Raw genomic sequence first — 22,953 nt, forward strand, 5'->3', positions numbered from 1 at the left:
ATGTAGATTTCAATAAATAACTCTGATAGAAAATATATCAGGAGCTTCATCAAACAAACCAGATTCTTAAACTATGGGAAAAAAGATATAACAGCAAACACAATATCCACGTAACACATTTGTGTAATAATCCACATAACCAAAATACTTGTTATACTTCTTTTATTTCACCTCAAATTAGTCCTCTTCTTACTTCTGATATAATTATACACCTCCAGATTCTAGTCCCTCTCCGAACTACATTAAATACAGCGCATTAACATAAATATCGTAGAACAATCCCCGTAAATTTTGTAAACAAATATTTATATCAAATGCCATTACCTCGTAACTTAACACAAAGTTCCGCAACACATATAGTATACTTTTTCATCACTTACTCACCGGTAGCATGCCAAAATTTAACCTCTTAAACTACAGCGCCGATTATAGTTCGAAATGCACAATAATCACTCCCAATGATTAAAAAAGAATACACCAAAATCCATCAGCTTAATCATCTCAAATTATAACAGGTAATACCTTAGTACTAGAATATTAATACATTTATATTTTCCTTATGAAATAAGGTTCACATTTAATGCAATGAGCTCCTGAGGTAGGTTGGTTACGTCGTCATATACTTAACAGAGGAGATTTCGTGATTTGATGAAACAAGTATCATCTTGTGAAAGCTTTGTAGCTATATATCGTGAGAGCAATGGCGGAGAAGAGAACCTTTTAGGAGACCAATACTAATTTTGAAGATTCTGAAAGCTATCTCCTTCAATCCCAGTGTAGTGCAGGAACGAGATTAAAACTGGGACAAATAGATTCGCTAAATTACGGGCGGCTCCGCATTGCTTTATTTCCTTCAATTTAAGAAAAGCTTTCGGGCAAAATTGACTGTAAATTTTAACAGAGAAACACTTCTCTTCAAGTCTAGCAGAAAAGATTGAAGCGCAACACTTCACAATTCTCTTTCTTTTATTTAACAACTGACACTCAGTTGAATATCCAAACCATACACGTATTATTCAATTTTTCTTCCTAACCTTTAGGTTTTTTTATATAAAAAAAAGAGTTATTAGTAATAGTGTTGTATGACAAGCAGGATTCAAAGAAGAATCTCGCTTTTATTAAAAACTATTATCATATGAAAACCATGATGTTTCGCCATACATCACGACAACGTCGGTTATTGTTTGAAATAACCTTTATAATATAACATGACAAGCGCGTCTCATCATCCGCTGAGCCTGTGAAAAGCCGCATATTCTATTGTATGAAAGCTGCAGTTATTGTGCACTGCGGAAGACCAATATATTTCCACTACAACACCCAAATACTAACAATATGACCAGCTGCTTTCTTTGCATTAGTCGTTTGTTTTCCTTTTGTCAAAATGTTTTTTTTTTGTTTTTTTTTTTTAATTTCTAACAGCTATGATTTAAAAGATTACCGAGACTCAAAATTTATTACAATTATGCATGTTTTTCAATGGTGTTTATACGATGAATGTGAAGAACATAAAATCATTAATAAAAACCTCACTGGGAATGTCAGAAGAGAGACTTCATGAATATACAAGAAATATATTTTTATTAAATTATTGCTAAATATGAAAATTCTGTAATTTTAAATGTAAAAAACTAAAATATTATATTTCAAAAAACTATAGGGCTATAAAAAAACTATATATTTCAAACAACGTAACTTAACAACCATTCATTTTTTTAAAGTAAGTGTTGAATATAGAGTGCCGTGGAAAAACTATTAAGAAACTTTCTAATTATTAAATGAAAAGATGTATAAATATTAGCTGTGTGTATGTAACTAACAAGTATATAGAAAAAGCCAGACATACAACCACAAACTTTCATTTCGTTCATTACTTTCATCGATTTTTATATTATATTAAAATTACTCTATTACGAAACATTTACTTATGACAAAACTCAATGACACAGGTGGTTGGGCTCTAAGATTTCACTTGAAAACTATAAAACCTTAATTGGGATTAAGAAAAGAAATACTGAAATTGTATCTACCCAATGGTTGAAGTACAATATTAACATTTGTTAGTAACTAGGTAACTGGATCTAGGCCTATACCTAAACATGTAAAACCTTAATTCTGGTTATGAAACAGAAAAAAAGAACAGTTGTGTGAAACTAGTCCACAAATGTACTTTTCCTCAATTATTGCACTTGCTCGCATTAAACCAAAGATACGATAAATTGCTTGAACAAAACTGGCGTAAACATACATGTAGTTATATAAACGAACATTTATAAATGTTTCATTTTAACAATTAGAATGTTTCATGGTAACTTTTTTCCCATCGCAATCCATCACCAACAAAAAGTATGAAGTGAAAATTCATATATCTATACTGCAGCTTGAACTAAATCAAGTTCAAGTATTCCAAATTATTGAGTAATGTTGTTTTACATTTCAAGGTGAGAATATGTTTGGCCTACCACATTTCGGTTGATGCGAGTCTTAGAGAGGACATTCCGTTTTAATTTAAATGTAACTTTTGAGCATTTACATCCTCACTAACTGAATGTTGTCATTCGCTAGTGCTCTGGTTCTAGTAATAAGTGTTTTAACATCACAGCTGAAACAGAGCTCGTAAGTAACATAAACACACAGAACTTCGTGAATGTTTCAAAAAAGGAATACAATGACCTCGCTGCCGAATCCGTTGACCTGTCCTGGTTACTTGGATCCTCGCTTTAGAGTGCCAATCCACAACATGATTGCTCTTAGAGATCTCAATTGGAGAAACATCTTAATAAGTAAGTAACCTCAATTTGAAAGAGAATCGTTCCTAGAGAGCCAGATCTTACGAATTTCGCACGAGTTTTACGTTTCCGGCATGTTATATGGTTTTAGTTTCCCCGTAAAACAATTTCTTCTGGTTGCTTAATAAATAAAAGAAATAATGGCCCTGAATACATTTAAAATGCTTTTATAAGTTAGCGTGAAAAACAGTATAGGAACTGATTTCTCATACACTGTGGTAACAACGCAACCCAATGATGTAGCATTGTTTCTGTTTTTTTTTTTTTTTTCCTATCTATTCTGCACCCCAGCCTTACCTTTCAGAATAATTTGGTTTTAGTACCTTAGCCTTCATCTGTCAACACCATCTCAATTATCGAACAATCGTTATATACTAATGTCACGAATAGAAACTGTTCTGAATTAATAAAAGAAGAACACCTCGTGATTGTAAATTTTTATATATTCTGCGCGGACTTTGAACACAAAAAAGGAATAAGATTGTTAAGAGGTACAAGGTCTTCATTAAAATATAATTAAAAAGCAAAAAGATTTGTGTAGTATACTTGGTTTGATATGAATTTCAGCACCGAGGCTACATGAGACAAGGACTTACAGCTTATTATGTGATACGTACCACATGAGCTCCTACCGACAATCATGGTGATCAACGTTTAAACCAGAAACGCTTGATTTCTAAAACACCTGATTTGAATAGATAGTTAACAGTGAAGATGGAACCTACGCTTGGGACGATGAATCGATTCTGAGAAGAAACAAAAAACTTCCTCGATATTTCTTCTTGGTTTTACTCTGATATCTCTGGACAGAAAGACAGACGGATGAACAGACGAACGAAAAAAGCAGTTCTATAAGACTTCTGACACTTATGCATAGCATAGCTTAGAAGTTTAAAAATCTGTAGGTAATACCATTGTATTGTGGAACAAGATACACAAACTCATTCTCCTTATCTGGAACAAGGAAGAATTGCCACAAGAGTGGAAAGAGTCAATCATTGTTCCAATTCACAAGAAAGGCGACAAAACTGACTGTAATAATTATCGAGGCATTTCTCTTCTGTCAACATCCTATAAAATCCTTTCAAATATTCTGTTAGCAAGATTGACCCCATACGCAGATGAAATTATTGGAGATTATCAGTGCGGATTTAGACGAAATCGATCAACTATCGACCAAATATTTACCATTCGCCAAATACTCGAAAAGAAGTGGGAATACAATACCCCGGTACATCAACTATTTATTGATTTCAGAAAGGCTTACGACTCGGTTAGGAGAGAAACATTATACAACGTTCTTACAGAGCTTGGAATACCGAGAAAGCTAATTAGATTAATTAAGATATGTTTAAGTGAATCCCAAAGTAAAGTCCGGGTAGGAAAATTTTTGTCCACGAGCTTCCACGTCGAAAATGGGCTGAAACAAGGAGATGCGTTGTCGCCATTATTATTTAACTTTGTGCTGGAATACGCCATAAGGAAAATCAAAGATAGCAACCAGGGCCTAGAGTTGAACGGCATTCACCAGGTTATGGCATATGCTGATGATGTAAATTTAATAGGGGATGATATGAGAACAGTAGAAATAAATGCAGAGATATTATTAAACGCTTGCAGGGACATTGGTTTAGAAGTAAATGCAGAGAAAACTAAATACATGGAAGTGCGTCGGGACCGTAATACGGCAAATTGTGGAGGCATTAAAATATTAAATAATACTTTTGATAAAGTGGATACTTTCAAATATTTAGGATCAATATTAACAGACGAAAATCATATTCACGAAGAAATTAAATGTCGACTAAAAGCAGGGAATTCGTGTTACTATTCGGTTCAAAATCTCTTGTCGTCGCGAATTCTGTCGAGGAATTTGAAGCTTAAAATATATAAAACGATAATCATGCCTGTTGTTCTGTATGGTTGCGAAACATGGTCGCTTACTCTGAGGGAAGAACATAGACTGAAAGTATTTGAGAACAGGATTCTGAGAAGAATATTCGGACCCAAGAGGAACGAGAATGGGGAATGGCGGAAGCTTCATAACGAGGAACTACATAGTTTATACGGTTTACCCAACATTGTTAGGGTCGTCAAGTCTAGGAGGCTTAGGTGGGCAGGTCATGTAGCTAGAATGGAAGAAAGTAGAAACGCTTTCAAAGTCTTGACTGGTAGACCCATAGGAAAACGACCATTAGGAAGACCTAGGCGCAGATGGGAGGATAATATTAAGATGGATCTCGCAGAGATAGGAATACAAAGTAGAAACTGGATCCAATTAGCTAAGGATAGAAGTCAGTGGAGAGCTTTTGTGAACGCGGCACTGAACCTCCGGGTTCCATAGGCCATAGAGTTAGTTAGTTAGTTAGGTAATACCATGTTTTTTCTTCATTGCTTTAAAAAATCTGTACACACCTGGCAACACTGAACTGAACTGAAATACCAGCGATTGGTGACGAGACGTCCTAATGATATAACACATGACTGTTGAAATTTCTCGTTCATTTTCCTCCTTCTAATCCCGTAGGACGATAATACTTTTTACCATTTCTAAGTTTGGATTTTGATATTTAGGAATAAATTAAAAGTGTAGTTTACTCGTATTATGGATTCTAAAATTGAATCTATTTTCTGAAGATGAATTCCTTCAACATTGCATTTCGGTTCTGATCACTTGGTTTTGTTTTTGATTGGGACACTCTTATAGTGAACATGATTTAGATATATTTCTTATATGTAAATTCTAAATATCACATCCCCCTCACCATAAAGATCACAATTTTTTTCTCTCTCTCTCTCTAAAATCTGGCAACGTTAATCCTTTCCCTAAATCTTCCATGTGGGTTTCTGAGCTCCTATGTTTTAATATCCTAAATATTTATAAGATTATAGAATATACAAGATAAACCTATAATATGAAACTCAATATTTCATTTAGAACTATACGGTATTCGTTTTTAAATAGTTGAAATTACCTCCTTTGATGTAGAAGACCAATGTTTAAATCCTACAGGAACTCATGTGGTTCAGATTCTACGTTATGTTGCAGTTCTCTACCTCAGATATTAGCCATGATATAATTCTTTAAGTTGTTGCTATTATGTCACGATACATTCCACATTTGAGCGTCTCAGGCGAACATAATGATAAGCCCCACTTTCAGTCAAATCGACTTATTAGATGGAATGGGTTGGGATCGAACCACAGAATGGAATGTAGGTAATTTATTTCTGAAGTGTACCTACAGGAGGCAGGGTAAGCTTTTTGGTATGTGTCAGAGATAGAGTGGGTTAGTGGGTCATGGGTCAAGATTTATAAGTGGGTCAGTGGGTCAGCAGGACGTGACCCGCCACTCACTGTGACCCACTTTAACCAACTGTCCCATTTTGACCCACCGACTTACTCAGCTCAGTGCTTGTCAACAGTCTGAACGTCTGAACAGTGGTGAATTGGACGAAGTTTTACTTTCAAGTCTTCCATTTTTCTTTCTTTTTCATTTGTTTCTATTTACTTAGCTTAGGTGAGTATATCTAAGTGAAAAAAGAACTTTAGGCACTTTCCGATATTGACATTTGTAATTGTAATAATAGTGATAGAGTTTGCTACTTGGCTTTCGAGACATAGTAGAATTTTACACCTTTTGTTGTAGTTGTTCTTGTTGGCCAACTTTATCCTGATTTGAAACTTTTATCCTATTTTCCGCTGAAAAGTATCTGCAATTCAACAAGGAAATAATTATATATAATAATTAAATTGAAATTGATTGTAACATGGCTCATGACAACCACTTTACCATTTTATATCGTAAAGGTCAGATCCACCAGTATTGTAATAGAGTGGTGCTTGAACGATTGACTTTAGAAATTCAAACTCCGATTAGTGATAATTTTACAACCTTGTTTTATTACAAGTGTAAACTCTTTAGTCAATGGTGGAAAGGGCGTTGATCATGGGTCAAAATTGATGACGATGTATTTTGGTAACTCAGAGTGAATCATGGTGGGTGGTGAGTGGGAATGGGTCAGATTAGGTCACATGGGTGGTGAGTCATAGTAGGTCGTTGGTCAGACTGGGTCACGAAGGGTGAGGGTCAGTTGGTCATGGGTCAAGTTTCCATTGACTCACGCAATCTTTGGTGCCTATCATTGAATAGAATTGTGTGGGAATGGTCATCCTTCTTTTCTAGTTTTACTCGAAAGTTAGGAAATGTAGCATGCCATTATGTTCGCCCGAGTTGCTCATTTATGCGAAATCGATATTCCGTGGCACGTGACTTCTTATCGGTATCTGCTAACACAAGTTATGAAATTCACTTGAAGAATGCTGTGTAAATACAGCAAGCAGTAAAAAAGGTAAGTAAACAAACCTTATCATAAGTGTAATAAACTTAGCGTATATTCGCCGTGCAATAAAGAACACAATACTGACGATAAATTAATAATGAACCGTTATTTATACTATTATAAATGTTGTGAATTTTCTCGGCCATGTCATGAAATACATAAGGGAACCATTATTTTTGTTAAGACCGCGGCTTCTTTGTAAAAGTGATGAGTTGTAAGAAACAGACATGTCTTGATGCGAAAGAAACTTTAAGATCTCATAAATTGCGAGAAGCTTTCTCTTTTTTTCTAAAGCTCTCCTTAAAATTTATTTAATCAACTAACATAGTGACGTCACTTGCTTTTGGCTCCATGATCGCTGGCGTTCATTGGAGGATGTAAGGCTGATATGCTTGGCCGAGACACATAAAGAAATCTGCAGAATTTATTAAGACAGCGAAGTGTGAATAAAATGTCTTGAATTTGAAGATGTAACATTTGTTTAACTTGTTCCAAAATAGAACATAGTTGAAATATACCTTCATATTGCGAAACCAACCATTTGGAAGCTCCACCTAGTTCGCAACATTTAAGTTCTCAAAAGAAAGAATCTGGTGCCTCTCTATCTCTCTCCCTATTCAGCACTAAATTTGATCACTTAGAACACATGCCATCAATGAACACCGTCTCAAAGAAAGGTACTCCAGTAACTTTTTAATAACTTAATAGCTAAAATACGTTAATACACGTTTAAAACACCTGCCTTCTTCTTCACATGCATTATAAATACTCGTATCTACGTATTTCAATCACAGTTCCGTATCAGATATAGGAATCTGTTCCTAATAAGTTGTTTAATACAGTATTTCAGCATGATTCAGAATTGGATACGTGTACCGGTACATCAATTCTAAATGTATAGTTATTTAGTCAAACAACATAATATTGCGTCCTATTACATCAACATCCATTCTATATTAATATAGGACATGTAAATTAAGATATATATATATATATATATAATATTTTGTGTGTGTTCGAATCACGGATCGATTCCCGGCGGTAGCTCACGTGGTTTGGATTCCACGTTAATCAGTAGGTCCATGTCTCACATAGCCTCGCTGCTGAAAGGGACACTAAACTGAAATTCAACTCAACTCGAATCACGGAAAAACGACTGAACCGATTAATTTATATATATATATATATATATATATATATATATATATATATATATATATATATATATATATATATATATATATATATATAGTTATCAACTAAATCAAACTGGACCTTTACCATGCTACTTTTATTAAAATGCATATCCTAAGGGAACAGGAGGAAACATAATTTATACGACTAAAAAGAAAGAAAAAGTATCTCACAAGCCCATCAAATTGGAAGATAAATCTCAGTATGTAAACTCTTCATTTAAAAAGAAAAAAAAGTAAACAAACACGTATCCCAGTGATTTTTGAAATTCTTGTTTTTAAAGAGGGCAAAAGGGGGATTGTCTTTTTACAACATTGATAAAAGCAATGTTGTCTGTTGTTTGTGATCGCTTCAGGCGAAAACAGTTGAATAGTTTGAAATGAATTTTAGAACATAGTTGGTACGTACTTACCTTAAGGTGAGTTTTATCATATCATTTTGATTAAATGGCGTATCCTAAGGGAGCAGAGGGTTCAAAATATATACCAAAATAAAATATATGGTTTCTGTTTTTATCATTACATTCTCATTGAAATGTGTATCGTAAAGGAGGAAAAGAGGGTTCAGATCAAAGATAGTCAACCTTACTCATTTTACCCTCAAGAGAGTCGCCGTCACCCTCACTCACCCTTAATTTTGGTAGATGAGGGTGAGGGCGTCTACAATATTTGAGTGTAAGTGAGTCGATTGAGATTGAGCGTAGGTGAGGATGAGGGCGTGAATAATATTTGAGGGCGAGGGAGGGTGAGTGTAAGTGAGGGTTAGGAAAAATGACCTCCTCTGGTTCAAATATGGAACTAGCAGGAAGTATACTCTTTGAAACTAAAGAAAAATCACGAAAATCGTCACACCTATCTTGAAATTATGCGTGAACATGCACGTTCATGATAGAGCAGACACACTATTAATGCTCCTGTACGTAACAGTTTCTTTCGTGAAATTCCACATGCGTCCATTTCCTTATTTTCACGCACCTGTGCATTTTCGTCCTTGTTGCCCATTATATGTCTTTTTCACACTATTTTCAATCTGTTATCATCAGGAATTCCATTTGCCATAAATATATGACTGGTTCTCCGTTTTCCTCTGCTTGATACAACTTGCAAATCACATTGCATTCAACTTTTGCATTACACTCAACAAGTGTAAAATGAAATTCTATAGAAGTGAAGTTAAAATGGTTTTATGCTAAAAAGTAAAATTATAAAGAAGTTAGTATGATTTTATGCTATTAAAATTCTATAGAAATAAAATTAGTATGATTTTTATGTTAAATAAAGTTCTGCGGAAGGTTTTATGCTCGAATAAAGTTCTGTAAAAATGAAAGTTATTTTTTTTCTATTGAAGATCTGCTGAAGTGAAGCATGATTTTATGCTAAAATGAAGTTCTGCAAAAGTGAAGTTAATATGGTTTTGTGCTACCAGTAAAGTTCTGTAGAAGTAAAGTTAGTACGAAATTATGCTAAATTTAGTTTTGTGGGAAGGAAATCAGTACGGTTTCATGGTAGAATAAAGTAATGTGTAAGTGATAATTAGTATGGTTTTATGTTACAAATAATTTCTGTGAAATAATGAAGTACGTAGCTGTTTCATTTTCAGCTCTTTTCACACACCTAAGACTTAAAAATACTTTTATATTAGTTGTGGCTTATACGCGAAGACATTTTCAAATTAAATTGTGACTCATACACGCGAAAGAACAATAAATGAATTGTCATGATAGATTGTACGACGAACTAAGTTTACATAAGAAAATATATTTATAAAGAATAATCTTATATTTTCACTTGATTTTTGGCTATATGCCTTGAGCCCTCACTGATACAACAGCTGCCCTTGTTCCTCGAAATGTAACATCTAGAGAAAAGCGTCATAATATACCACGAAAGAGCATGCAATAGCTACTTTAAAACAGCAAAGATGCAACACGAGCCTTTGGTGGTCCACCTGCACAATTTCAATAACCCCACGCATTCCTAGAAGTTGTAAGTTGAAAGCACCGCCACGTACATGTCTGAAATGTAAAATAATGAATGTTTTCAAACACGGAACTTCAACATTCTTGGTATGTTGTTGGAAGAAGTGCCAAATGGACTAACTAAAAATTGCACAAACGGGCTGATTATCAGCTACCATATATTTTGTATTACATCTACGTCTTTTAAGATAAAATAAGAATTTTGATCCGATCCACTCAATATAATTAGAGCAAATTCAAAGAATAATAATGAGAACAATGATATTTCCATATAATCAAGTTGGTAGCGAATTAATTTCAAGTCAACAGATAATAATCAACAGAAGAAGTGGGGAATCAACAGCGTGTTCGGACTTGACTTTCGTAACAACTTTTATGAGTAGATGAGTGACAATTATACAAGTGCTTCTCTCAACACTCAATGCAAAAGATATTATTGAAAAAGATACACTAAACTGAATAAAATCTCGTAAGTAATTTTAATGGCATAAAAACTCCAGAATCAGATAACTCTTTTAACCTTAACTGTATGTGTTATACATTTCTAAAGCTCAAACTGTCTATTTTAGACGCTTCTGGAAATAAAAGATTTTTCAATAAATCGTAACTGTGAAACAAACTTTCTACAAGATGTGTCAATAGCAAGATATAATATACGACTCCATGTAAACATGGAGACAAAGAAGTTTACAAATCCCTTAAATTCTGTACATTCTGTGGGAAGAAACGATGCGCTCGGATCCGACATTCAGTGACATCCCATCCCAAAGATGTTGAATCGGGATAATAACAGGCAGGGGTGGACAGGTATCATTAGGAGGGCGCAGGGGCATTCCCCACAAGGGCCACTAACACCTCAATTTCACAAATCAAGTTGCATAGTTTTCTTTCTACAATAAGTCAACAATATTAACAATTACTGTTATTACAATTCGGAACTGTTCAAAGTATTATATGAAGTTTAAGGACTAAGCTACGTATAATATGAAAGTATATTACAAAATTAGCAGATGTTTTAGAGTACTTCTTTCTGATGCTGCAAGGTCTACCACCTTTTCATTCGAAACATTCCTTAAACAACCTTATTCAATAGACATCAACATAAATATTTTCAAATGTTCCTGAGACATGGTAGCCCTACTGCTTAACCTATTTTTAATGTATTTAAGTTTTGAAAACCTTTCACGTGTTACCTGAGTTACGAGCAAAGACAACAGAAATTTGTATGCTAGTAGCAAACCTGGATAATCATTACTGTACAAATAGCTGTGTAATATTAAAAAGCAGCATATTGGACAATTTTTGTAACACGTTTTTGCACTCGCCTTCCTTCTGAAGAAATGTATTTTCTTATAATTCTGAATCACTTGTGCCATCAGCATAATCAGTCGTTTCTTCTCGGTTATACTCGTCATCAAGACTGACTGTCAAGAATTCACACTTCCTTAAAAAGTCGAAGAGAAGATTTTTATAGAATCCTTGGAAACTTCTTTACTGAATTATTTCAGAAGGTAAGTAAGTTTATCGAAAACCGTGTCTGGAAGTTTTTCTTACTTGGTTGAATTTTCTAAGATCCAAACAATCCGTAAAGCATCTTGCTTCTTGAATCTTGAAGAAGCACTCGAAATTGCCGTATTCAATATTGTTTCGAATGCTTGGATGTAGTATTTGGTCATTGGATCAGAAGCAGCTTCATCTTCACATTCATAGAAAAACAGAGAGTTGTCGACAGTCGGTAGAAACAAAGAGATCGTGTTCTAATTCTTCAAATTTATTATTGGCCCATTCTGCAAATCTCAACACTGCATTCTTAACAGATTCAAAATCAGCTCTCTGCTCTTTCAGTTGGGACAGAGTAGTCTGATCATTCGATACGAGTACAATACACTAGCACCCTATGTTTGAAGATAGTTCGACAGAGGCATCGTCACATGAAATATTCTCGGAAACATTTGTGCTGTCAGAATTGTTTTGAATTTGAGATCTTTTATATATCCTTTCGCTTTACAGTAGCTTCTGATTTGATATTTTCTGTGAAAGCAATTTGTTTCATTGTTATGGTCGACTCTATGTACAAAGCACTTTCTGGGTTCGAAATATGACCAAACTTTTTTCTGCAAAACAGAATGTTCTCCATCATCTTGTTTCCATAATAACTGTAAGACCGCTTTATCGACACTTGATCTTCCAAATGTCCATTGTCCAAATGTCCAAATGTCCAGATAAGACTCACGTATAAATATCACATAGTCATTCAGTAGAACAAAAAATGACACATAACCAATACAACTTTTTGTTAGATCACATATGACAAGATTGAGTATATGAGCGTAACACGACACGTGTAACTAATCATAGGTGTTTTGAAAATTCCGAATATTGTCCTTGCATGTTACTTGCGCGATCCGTGAATTTCCAATACACTTATTAATATCAAGGTTCAACTTCTGCAGAATTTCCAGCAGTAAACAGCAAAGATACAGGCTTGCGGTGGATTTGCATTTTACAATGGCAAAAATTCTTTCTTTAACAACAGTTTCAACAACATATCGTAAAGCAATATAACACTGGCCTCTTGAGTAGTATCCAATAGAACAGAAAACATTCCAGCTGAGAGAATTCTTTCGAAATATATTCTCTGATAAGTGTGTTGATAGCACCCAAAACATATTCACCGTGTTTTTTGAAAGTTATGTAACCACCATCCTGCTTACTTCCTCGTAAATGACTCAGTTTACTCTTCTCGGTGACCTCTAAATTATTTTGAAGCGGAAGGTCAAATTTGCTCAGGAAAAGAATATAGGAAAAGTTTCCATGGTCTTGTAGCTGTGTCTTCCAGTCTATACATATAGGTTGCTTCATTTCCTTTTCCTCTGTAACTGTACCCTCTTTTACCAATGAGTTCTACCACTTCAACAACTTGATGCATTACCTTACTATTCTTCTCAATCTGATACTGCCGTTGTTTTATCTATCCATGAGGAAATAGTTTCTAACACTATGTTCTCTTTTGTTAGATACGTAAGCATCCACACTGGTTTGATGTATTTTGGAAGACTCAAGTTCTCTTATTCGCTGATAAGCGTGTTAAGTGTTACGTTCGTCATGTACAGAATCTTTAAGAAACCTGCTTGTTCAATCTGCAGAATGAGTTGTGCAAACGTTGCACAAAACGCATTTTGAGCAGAACATATGACAGCCAAGCCGTGTTGGTGTCATCTGCTCGTTTATAAACAAACTCAGAATTAAAGGATATGCTTTATTTTGTTGATAGGATGGAACTCAAAAACTTGAGGATACCATCTTTCTGTGGACGTATAAAAGAGTTCGTTGCTCTGTTCTCTGTTGCATTACCCTTTCAAAGTTTACACTGACTTCGGAATCGGCATCAATAGAACTGGAGCTTTTCTATGCATTTTCTTCTTCGATATCAACAAAAGTAGCTGATGTTGGAAACGCACTAATTTCAAGACTCATGGAAGTAGAATCTTATTGTTCATTTTCCATTCTGACAGTGACAAACGAGGCTGGTGTGGTGGGAGAACTAATTTCAGCATTTATGAAACTAGAGTTTTCCCGTTCATTTCCCACTTTGACAGTAGCATTCGTAGCAAATGAGATAGGATCGCTACCTTCAATACAGTATTCAGTCTGTTGGCAGTCGGTAGTTGATAGTCTTGCAGGTTTAGAGCCACTAAACAGGTGTTTTTTTTTTCAGGCATCAGCATCTGCATCTAATAACTTTGCCTTCTTTCCACGGCGCCGCATCGATTTTCACGATTTAAAGTTTGATCCATTAAGTCCAAATTTTCTTTTATGTGTTGTTTCTTGGGGGCGATTCGTGGAGGGGGCGCACCGGGCGCCGCCCGGTAACCCGTTGGCCTGTCTGACCCTGATAACAGGCAAATTTGAGTGTCATTGCAGCAACTGAAATTCACCACTGTGCTTCTCGAAGCACTGAAATACAACGTTGGTTTTGTGACAATGAGCGTTGTTCTGATGAAAGATGCCACTGGCAGCTAGAAATAGGCCAACATGAATGAGTGTACATGATCACTGATCAGCAATGACCTGCCAATAGCTAGGAGCCATCATGGTACCCTCCGCACGCACTACTAGGCCCACAGATGACCATGTAAAGGTTCTTCAAATCAGAATAAAGCCACCACCGATCCGGGGCATCCTGCTATGCATCCCGAGAAGCTGTTCCCCTAGAAAACGATAGATTCTGACCCGGCCATCGATATGATGAAGGCACGTGATTCATCGGACGGTGCAACGTTGTACTATTGTTTGATGGTCCAACAACTATAGGTATGTGACCATTCCAGTCGTAATCGATGGTGCCGTGTGGTTAATATTGGTATACCAGAATAATACATGACATAGGTATACCGTGGAACGTTGGCTGCGGAAGCCAGTATCTAACAGGTATGGTGAACTGTTTAGACACACTCGTGCTTTGTCCACTGTTAAAGTATGTTCTTAATTGTTCCAGAGTTTGCGCTCTAGTCTATTTCACCAACTTCGACAGTTTACAACAGTTTAATGAGGTGTGGCCACTCCACGCCTTGCCATTTGATACTGGTTTCAACGTCCTTTACCCACCTTTGGAAGACACAAGCCATGGCAGCTCGTGAACACTCGACAAGGTGCGCTGGTTTCGAAGTGTTCGTACCTATCCGCCTGGCCATCACAATTTGACCCTATCAAGCTCTGATATATCGCCAGCCTTCCCATTCTACGTTCAAACACCACACTAGATGATCGAGTGAAACCCCTTTTACCGTCTGGCGGGCACTTCTTCTGTGCTCTGTGGCTCTTATGTCAGCCCAACAACTTCGTCCAAAAAATAGCAGCTGATCATAGTAATTAAGGTAAGTATAAATTAGGTGATAATATAATTGAACTATGATGAACATTGTCTTATTTGGATGTTAGAAATCTTTCGAGTAAATTTTCGTCAGCGATTGTCAAAATCTCGTTCAAAATTTGAAATAGACAATGAATATTAATAGATTAATTACAACTGTCATCTGATAAGCATGATTCCCGGTGAGGACGCTCAGTCGAAAAAGTGAAAAAGCATTTTCAGGCCAACCGTCGTGAGTGAGGTTTCGTGCGTTTTCCTCATTCACACCCAGGCAAATCCCAAGATGGTACCCAACATAATAGTCCTAGCCCACTTCCTTCCTTTATTCCTAGTTTCTCTGATAGTGTGCTCACCGACGAGGGTCACCCCCAATAAGTAATAGGTTAACATGGCCACAACTGCCGAAAGTCCAGAAATCTAATTCCTAATCATAATTTGATAACCATGTTGACTATGTAGACCTATTTCGCAAATGTTACATTTTAGAGATTAGTACTTTTGTTCCACTGCTGGTTCTTGTTTATATTCACCATTGTTTTATTTCTGCTTTTTAAGTACGAGATCTTCCTTATATGCTCCGTTTTTCATTACTGGCTCTTAAGTAGAGATATTAGTTAATTAACCGTTGCTTCATTATTGAGTCTTCAGTATGAGAGGTTCTTTATATTCATCGTTGTTTCATTATTAGATATTACGTAAAATAGTTATGTTTCGCTCAAGCTTTCGGCTCGTCTGCAAATTACTTGTACGTTAACGACATCTCTTGGTGTCAGGGTGCAACTAGCAACAACTATTACCCTGACTGTGAAATATTAGATCAGGCATGTGCAAGTTGGAACAGAGGGTGGGCCAATCACAAAGACCTTGCTAGTGTAGGAGGCCGTACGAAAAAAAATATAACAAATTCTCAAGAATTGAATAGCCAAAATAGAGATACTTGCTCATTGTACAGTAAAACCACAGAAACAAGGAAACTGCTATAACGGTAACCAAAGCATTTATTTACTAAAGAAATGTACAAAAATCTATTTACTTACTATTTTAGCGGGAAATTTGATTCTTTATGTGTTGAATTAATCTCTCATTGTACGGTGGTAAATTCGATGTTCCAATGCGAAGGATATTTTAAAGGTGGCCATAAGTTATTCAGGAAAAGGAATCCAATTCAGGTTAAGAAGTTACATAAGAAACGCATTCGGAATAAGGGATCAGGCGGGCCGGATGAAATGGTGCAGTGGGCCGCATCCGGCCCGTGGGCCGGCTGTTGCACAGGGCTCTTAGTCTGACTAAGGCGTCTTGCGTAAGGATATCTAAATATTTTCGCCTAGATGTTTATGCAACCCCTGACTTATGTTTTGAGGTTTGCATATTAGCGTTATTGACAGCCTGAGTAGATTTTGCTTTATAAGTGAAATATGAGATATAGCTGATATTCGCTGTTGTTTTATACTGGTTCTTAAGCATGTGATCTTGCTGATATTTTTGTATGACTCAAGAATCTGATAGCGTAGTGTTATGCTTATATTTCATTAACAAGCAATGGTAATTATGTATTATTACAATCAATATATATGAAAGTGAAAACTAATATTTCTTGCTTTCTTTTTTAGAAGCTCTCTGAATTCTTTTATGATTATGGCAAGCTTGAAATCTAAAGATTGTAATGATATTTTCTCTGATAAATAGTGGCAAATTTGTAGTCTCTACTGGCACATTTACAAAATTTAATTTTATGTTATAAATGTTTTTATTTTTTATTTTTGGAAAGATTATTTTAAATATTTGTGCTGTACAATTTTTAAATTTTTGATAAACATATTTTCGATTTTACTATATTGCTTGGTACATTCATCTGCAAAATAGTAGATACGAGTATACACAGTGTACAAGTTCCTTTGTTAATGATTTCGGGACTGCTAGGCCAATTGCTATATTTGACACAATAAAGACATAATGCTCTTGCAATACTGAAAACTGCATTCCAAATGGTCAATTCGTTTAGTATTAATATCCCCGAAAAACATAATAATGTCAGTTTTGTTTATGTGCGGTACAGTCATCAACAGAGTACATACGAATTGTGATTTCGTTTGTCAGTAATTGGAAATTGAATCAGTTAGAGCTAGTGTGTGCGTCACTGTTAGAAGTATGTGAGTCACCTTTAGAAGTGTATGTGTCACCGTTAGAAGTATGTGTGTCACCATTAAAAGTATGTCACCATTAGAAGAATGTTTGTCGCCCTTAAAATATCTGTGTCACCATTACAAAGATGTGTGTCACACTTAGAAGGGCGTCACCTTTTGAAGGATGTGTGTCACCCTTAAAATTATGTGTGTCACTCTTAAAAGTAGGTGTGTCACTATTACAAAGATGTCTCATACTTAGAAGAGTTTCACCCTTTGAAGAACGTGTGTCACCCTTAGAATTATATGTGTCATCATTGTAAGGATGTACATCATACTTAGAAGGATGTCACCCTTTGAAGGACGTGTGTCACCCTTAGAAGTATAGGTGTCTCCCTTAGAAGGATGTGTCACTCTTAAAATCATGTGAGTCATCATTACAAGCATGTGTGTCACACTTATAAGGATGTCACCCTTTGAAGGACATGGGTCAACTTTATAAGAATGTGTGTCACCCTTAGAAGTATATGTCACCCTTAGAAAGGCCTGTCACCCTTAGAAGTGTATGTGTCACCCATAGAAAGGTGTGAGCCACCATCAGAAGGGTGTGTCACCCTTAGAAGTATATGTGTCACCCATAGAAAGGTGTGTCACCATTAGAAGGATGTGTCACCCTTAGAAGGATGTGTGTCACCCTCAGAAGAAAAATAACGATACATATAGTTTGTCACCCAACTGGATATGTTTTACATATTCTAATAAATAAATAAATAAATAAATAAATAAATAAATAATCTGTGGCTGCAGAATAAAAGCTATCACTCTTTACTGGTAAAGAATTTATATATATATATATATATATATATATATATATATATATATATATATATATATATATATATATATATATATCCCTTGTACTATTTCCTCACTATTTTCTCGTAAGCTACGCACGATAATTTGTCCTCAAGCATTTGATTTCTTTCACGTCGATGCCATCTACCAATTAAAATATCCCTAATCTTTACACAATATTACATATAAAACTTTTTAAAGTTTAAGAGTTAATGATAATCTTGGGTTGTATGTTAAGGTATTAAACGTATTGTGTTCTTTCGTCTTGTTACTGCCATAATGGAGAGCTCAATGAGGATATACTGCAGTATCAATTTCACTCTAATAGGTAACATGATTATAGCACAGTATCAATTTTTTAAGTTTACAAAAAAAAATCTCGATTTTCTCGAAACTACAAATGAGGATTTCCATTTATGTTTATAATTTTGTTCGGGCCAATGAGATATATCAGTCCCATATTTGGACGTTTCCTCCCGTTGATCGCTAAGAATTTTGTACAAATTTTAGTTATATATTTTTGTATTTTAAAATAAACATAATTTCCTTCAAGTTATACGGAATCAGGCGCGGATCCAAGGGGAGGGGTATAGGGGCTATAGCTCCCCATTGACACTCAGGTATATACTGGATAAAATGGGCTTCAATTCTACTTTCTTAACACTGGATGAAGCTGCAAACTATGATTTAGCCCCTCCCTTGATCATATTCTGGATCCGCGGCTGTACGGAACTATACTCTAATCGACATCTCACTTCGAATTCTTTAACCGCTTCCCGGTTTAACCCAAGTTATTTCGTTTTACTAAATAGGTCACTTTTGGTTGATTTTCTTCCCAAACGTGTCTATGTTGTACATGAAATATCTTGCAATAAATCATGAATGAAGGTCGACGAAACAAAGTGCGAATTTACTCGTGCTGATCTAAATTGAAACAAGTGCATTAAAAATAAAAGCTCATATTGGCCCTAATGACTTGGTTAATTTGGATAAAATGGACCGAGAAGTGGTTAAAGAAAAGAAATTGTGTAAGAGGGTAATCAATTTTGCCGGCGACCATTCTAGTAGTCAATGAAGAACCAACAGTTTGGACACCCAAACATAGCCTCAGAACAAGCAGATTCGATATGCTTTTAGTTTAACGCTTCTAGTCTTCTCTCTCTCTCTCTCACTCACTCACTCACACACACACACATACACACACACAAAAAGCAATGTCCTTACTTATTTCCTTGTTATAAGCCGCTGTTTGAAAACCTTCTATGCACAAATCTTTGAAACAAAACACGCAAATCTAAACTTTGAACTGGAATAAAATTCCACAATTAGATACATTTAGAAATATAGACATATAATCTTACCTCCTTCTGGTACGTATGTTTGTATATTGTCTGTATTCATGACGATTCTTGTTTCTTCTGTTTTAAATTGGATGAAATACCACACAGAAATTTTATTTTTAAGCAGTTATTTCAAACTGACCTTGATTTTAAGTGTACTTTATGGATTTTAGTCTCTCTACGTACCTTCCCTTCAGCCCCCCTTCTATAGAAACAAAGGAGAGTCAAAGAGAAATGAATGTTATGCTTCCGTTGCAAAATTTTTACAACAGTCTCCAACAACCAATCGAGTTGCCCCATATCTCTCGTCCTATTCTAGTGATCCTCTCCTTTTCCTTTCTGTGATGCCAAGCTGTTCACAGAGACTGTTTTCGTCCACCGGAGAAATGAAATGAAAAAGCTGTAAACAAACTCCAGATCGAAAAGCCAATATGAGAGGAAAGAATATAAAGTAAAACCGGCATGCAAATGCATGAAGGATAACAGACAATATTTACGCTGAATGTGATGCATTTGACAGATTTAATTTACGGCATTCGAATAGCACCAGCGCAAGAATACACACGATTGGTACAAAATATACTTCTTTTCTCTCTCTCTCTCTCTCTGCACAAGAAATTCTGCAGCAGAGTTAAAAAAAAAAAAAAAAGAAATGAAGGTGAAACAGATGATCAGGAGAATGACTAAATCAAACTGACCAAAAACATTGATTATGGCGTTGTAGAATTACAGGTAGGTATGTATCGGTTATTTATAAAGCAAAAATGGGCATTTCTCCTGACCCTTGCTCACACTAATCCGCCCTCACGCTCAAATATTATTCTCACCGTCACCCTCAATCGACGTCACCGTCACAATCACTCGCCCTCAGACTCAAATATTGTTGATGCCCTCACAATCACCCTCAATCGACTCATATTCACCTTCAATCGATTCTCTTACTCACCCTCACCCTCATCCTCATCTACCAAAATGAGGTTGAGGACTGCCTCTTGAGGCCAAAAATGATTGAGGGTGTTCATCTCTGCTATAAAGTCATAATTCATGTGTGGTTGCTACAACATTACAACATTGGCTACAAGGGTTGTAATTTACCAATGCCTCTAGTATAAGCAGTGAAAAACGATAGAATTCAATTTTATGTAGTTTCATTTCAAATCGATGTTATCACAAGCAGTGAGATCTCTTCTTTTTAAAAAAAAAAAATATCAGTATTGTCCACAAAATGTTTTCTCTTCTCGTCACGTAAATCTTGTAAGCCTCGTCTCGATTCTCGAGGATTTTTTTCCCGTTTAGTCTTTATTTGTTTATTTATTTATTTATTTATTTATTTTTATTTTTATTTTTTATTTTTTGTATATCAACGTAAAGGAAGTAATCTATACGCCATCCAAAAGCGTATATTTCACCAATGTGCAATGGGTTAGCAAGGAATTCCACACAAGAAATAAATAACTCCCTGATATGATCGGATTTAAAAGTAGATCCAAAGTAAGGCAATATATCCACTTTACACGAAATATATCGGCGGCAAGTCGGAAGTGTTAGGGAACGCGCAGTCAGGGCGCGTGCTGCGATTTGTTTCTTCACATTTTTGGACTGTTCTAGATCCAAAATTATGCACCTTTTCCCACATGCCCACATCTTGTCCCATATACACCGTTTCATGTGAAGAATCATCTATTACACTTTGTCCATACAATTCGTTAACATCCTGTATACGTGAAATAATCGTAAACATCCCTACCACTGAAAATATGCATTCGGCTTAAACGTGTTTGACGGAAACACATAAAGTATGAGTATTAGTGTAAGGTTTTGCTTACAGCAAAGAACACATTGCTAGATTGCAGCCATTGAAAATATTTCATTTTGTGAAACTGTGTTGTTACAAGAGTAGCTCGTAGGCACAAAATGGGCTAATGTTTCAATTCCGTTTCCAGTTTTTAGAACAAATGGCTACCATTTGAAGTGATAATACTAAGCAGTGGAACGACAGTTAAAACTTTAGAATCATATATTAGAACTAAACTTGTTCTCTGGACTTGAGAAACTATCGCTGTTTACCATGACGCATGACGGATCGAGGTAAAAGATTTTCACACTGATAAGCACTACGTAGAACGCGACCATTTATCACTAAATGTTCCTTCTTTTCAAACAAAAATATTTCTTACTTTTACTGCTTTAAAGAAAAAGTTTCAGTCGTTTTTCTTTCAGTTTCCAAAGTATCTTCTTTTGAAACTCACTTTTTCTTAATACAGGCAATCCCAATAGTCAATACTTATTGTCACTATATACGTGTTTATTCATGAAGAGTATAATCCGTGGTTCACAAAACTACAATTGCCGATTGCTCTTCTGGAAACTCTTCGTTGAAAGTAATCAAAATAATCTCTTCCTTGGAACTGCACACACTTCTTTGTGAGCTACAATGTATAGAAAGTGATTTCTCAAGAAAACTCCACAAGGGTGGTTGACTCTAAACGGCAGGGGTGCCCATCCCCCCCAAAGCTGATGGCGCACTCCCCCCCAAAACTAATAATCTCTTCCCTCCTCAAAACTCAAGTCCTCTAAAAACAATTGCCCAGTGTAGCAGTAGTTTTTATAGTACTAGTAATTGTTATTTTTGTTGTTTTTATTTCCTGTGGTAGTATTATAGAATGCTTGTAGTAGTAGTAGGGGCAGTAGTAATTATAAAAATGGCATTACTTTTATTAGTAGTCTTGGTAATGTACAATACTAAATAAGTTCTATAAGGATATTGAAGGGTATAAAAACTTCTACACATTGTGTATGGCACAGGTATTCTTTTTTTACAATTAGTAGTATTATTTTTTTCTTTACAAAATATTGATATAATTCCCTTGTACATGAAAAGTAAGACGCAAGTTACAAGTTATTGAGTTTGATACCAAAAGAAAATGTTATCCTCGAAATTAGCCTACAAAAAGAGGTGATATCCAACAAAAAACATTCCTGTAAAAGTACGAGTAGCCTTAAAAAGAATTGAAATCACAAAAATAGGCGCCAAGTTCTGGTGGACAACAGTTACAAACACTCACTGGCTAACATCAAATTTAGATTTGAAACTTGGCTGTTGTGTGTATGGTTACCACTAGCTCACAATTATGTCAAACTACTTTATAATTTTCAACAGACAACACAGGCAAGTTTCAAATCTAAATTTGAAAGTGATTCCTTGAGGGTGTTGTTCACCAGAACTTGGCGCTATCCTTTCATATAGCAACTTGCGCGGTACTTCATTCATAGAGTTTCTAAGCAGGGGGTAGGGGATTCATTCTCGAGATTAAAAAAAAAAAAAAAAATCGCATCGTGTTCCAATGTTATTCTGACGACAGCAAAACTACTTATTTGCAGTGTTGGGAAGTAACGTAACGCAAGTAACGCGTTACTTGTAACGCGTTACTTTTTAAGTAACGTTTCCTAGTAACGCG

The sequence above is a fragment of the Thermobia domestica genome, chromosome 9 (genome assembly GCF_964235325.1).
Source record: "Thermobia domestica chromosome 9, izTheDome1.hap1.1, whole genome shotgun sequence".
Classification (NCBI taxonomy): domain Eukaryota; kingdom Metazoa; phylum Arthropoda; class Insecta; order Zygentoma; family Lepismatidae; genus Thermobia; species Thermobia domestica.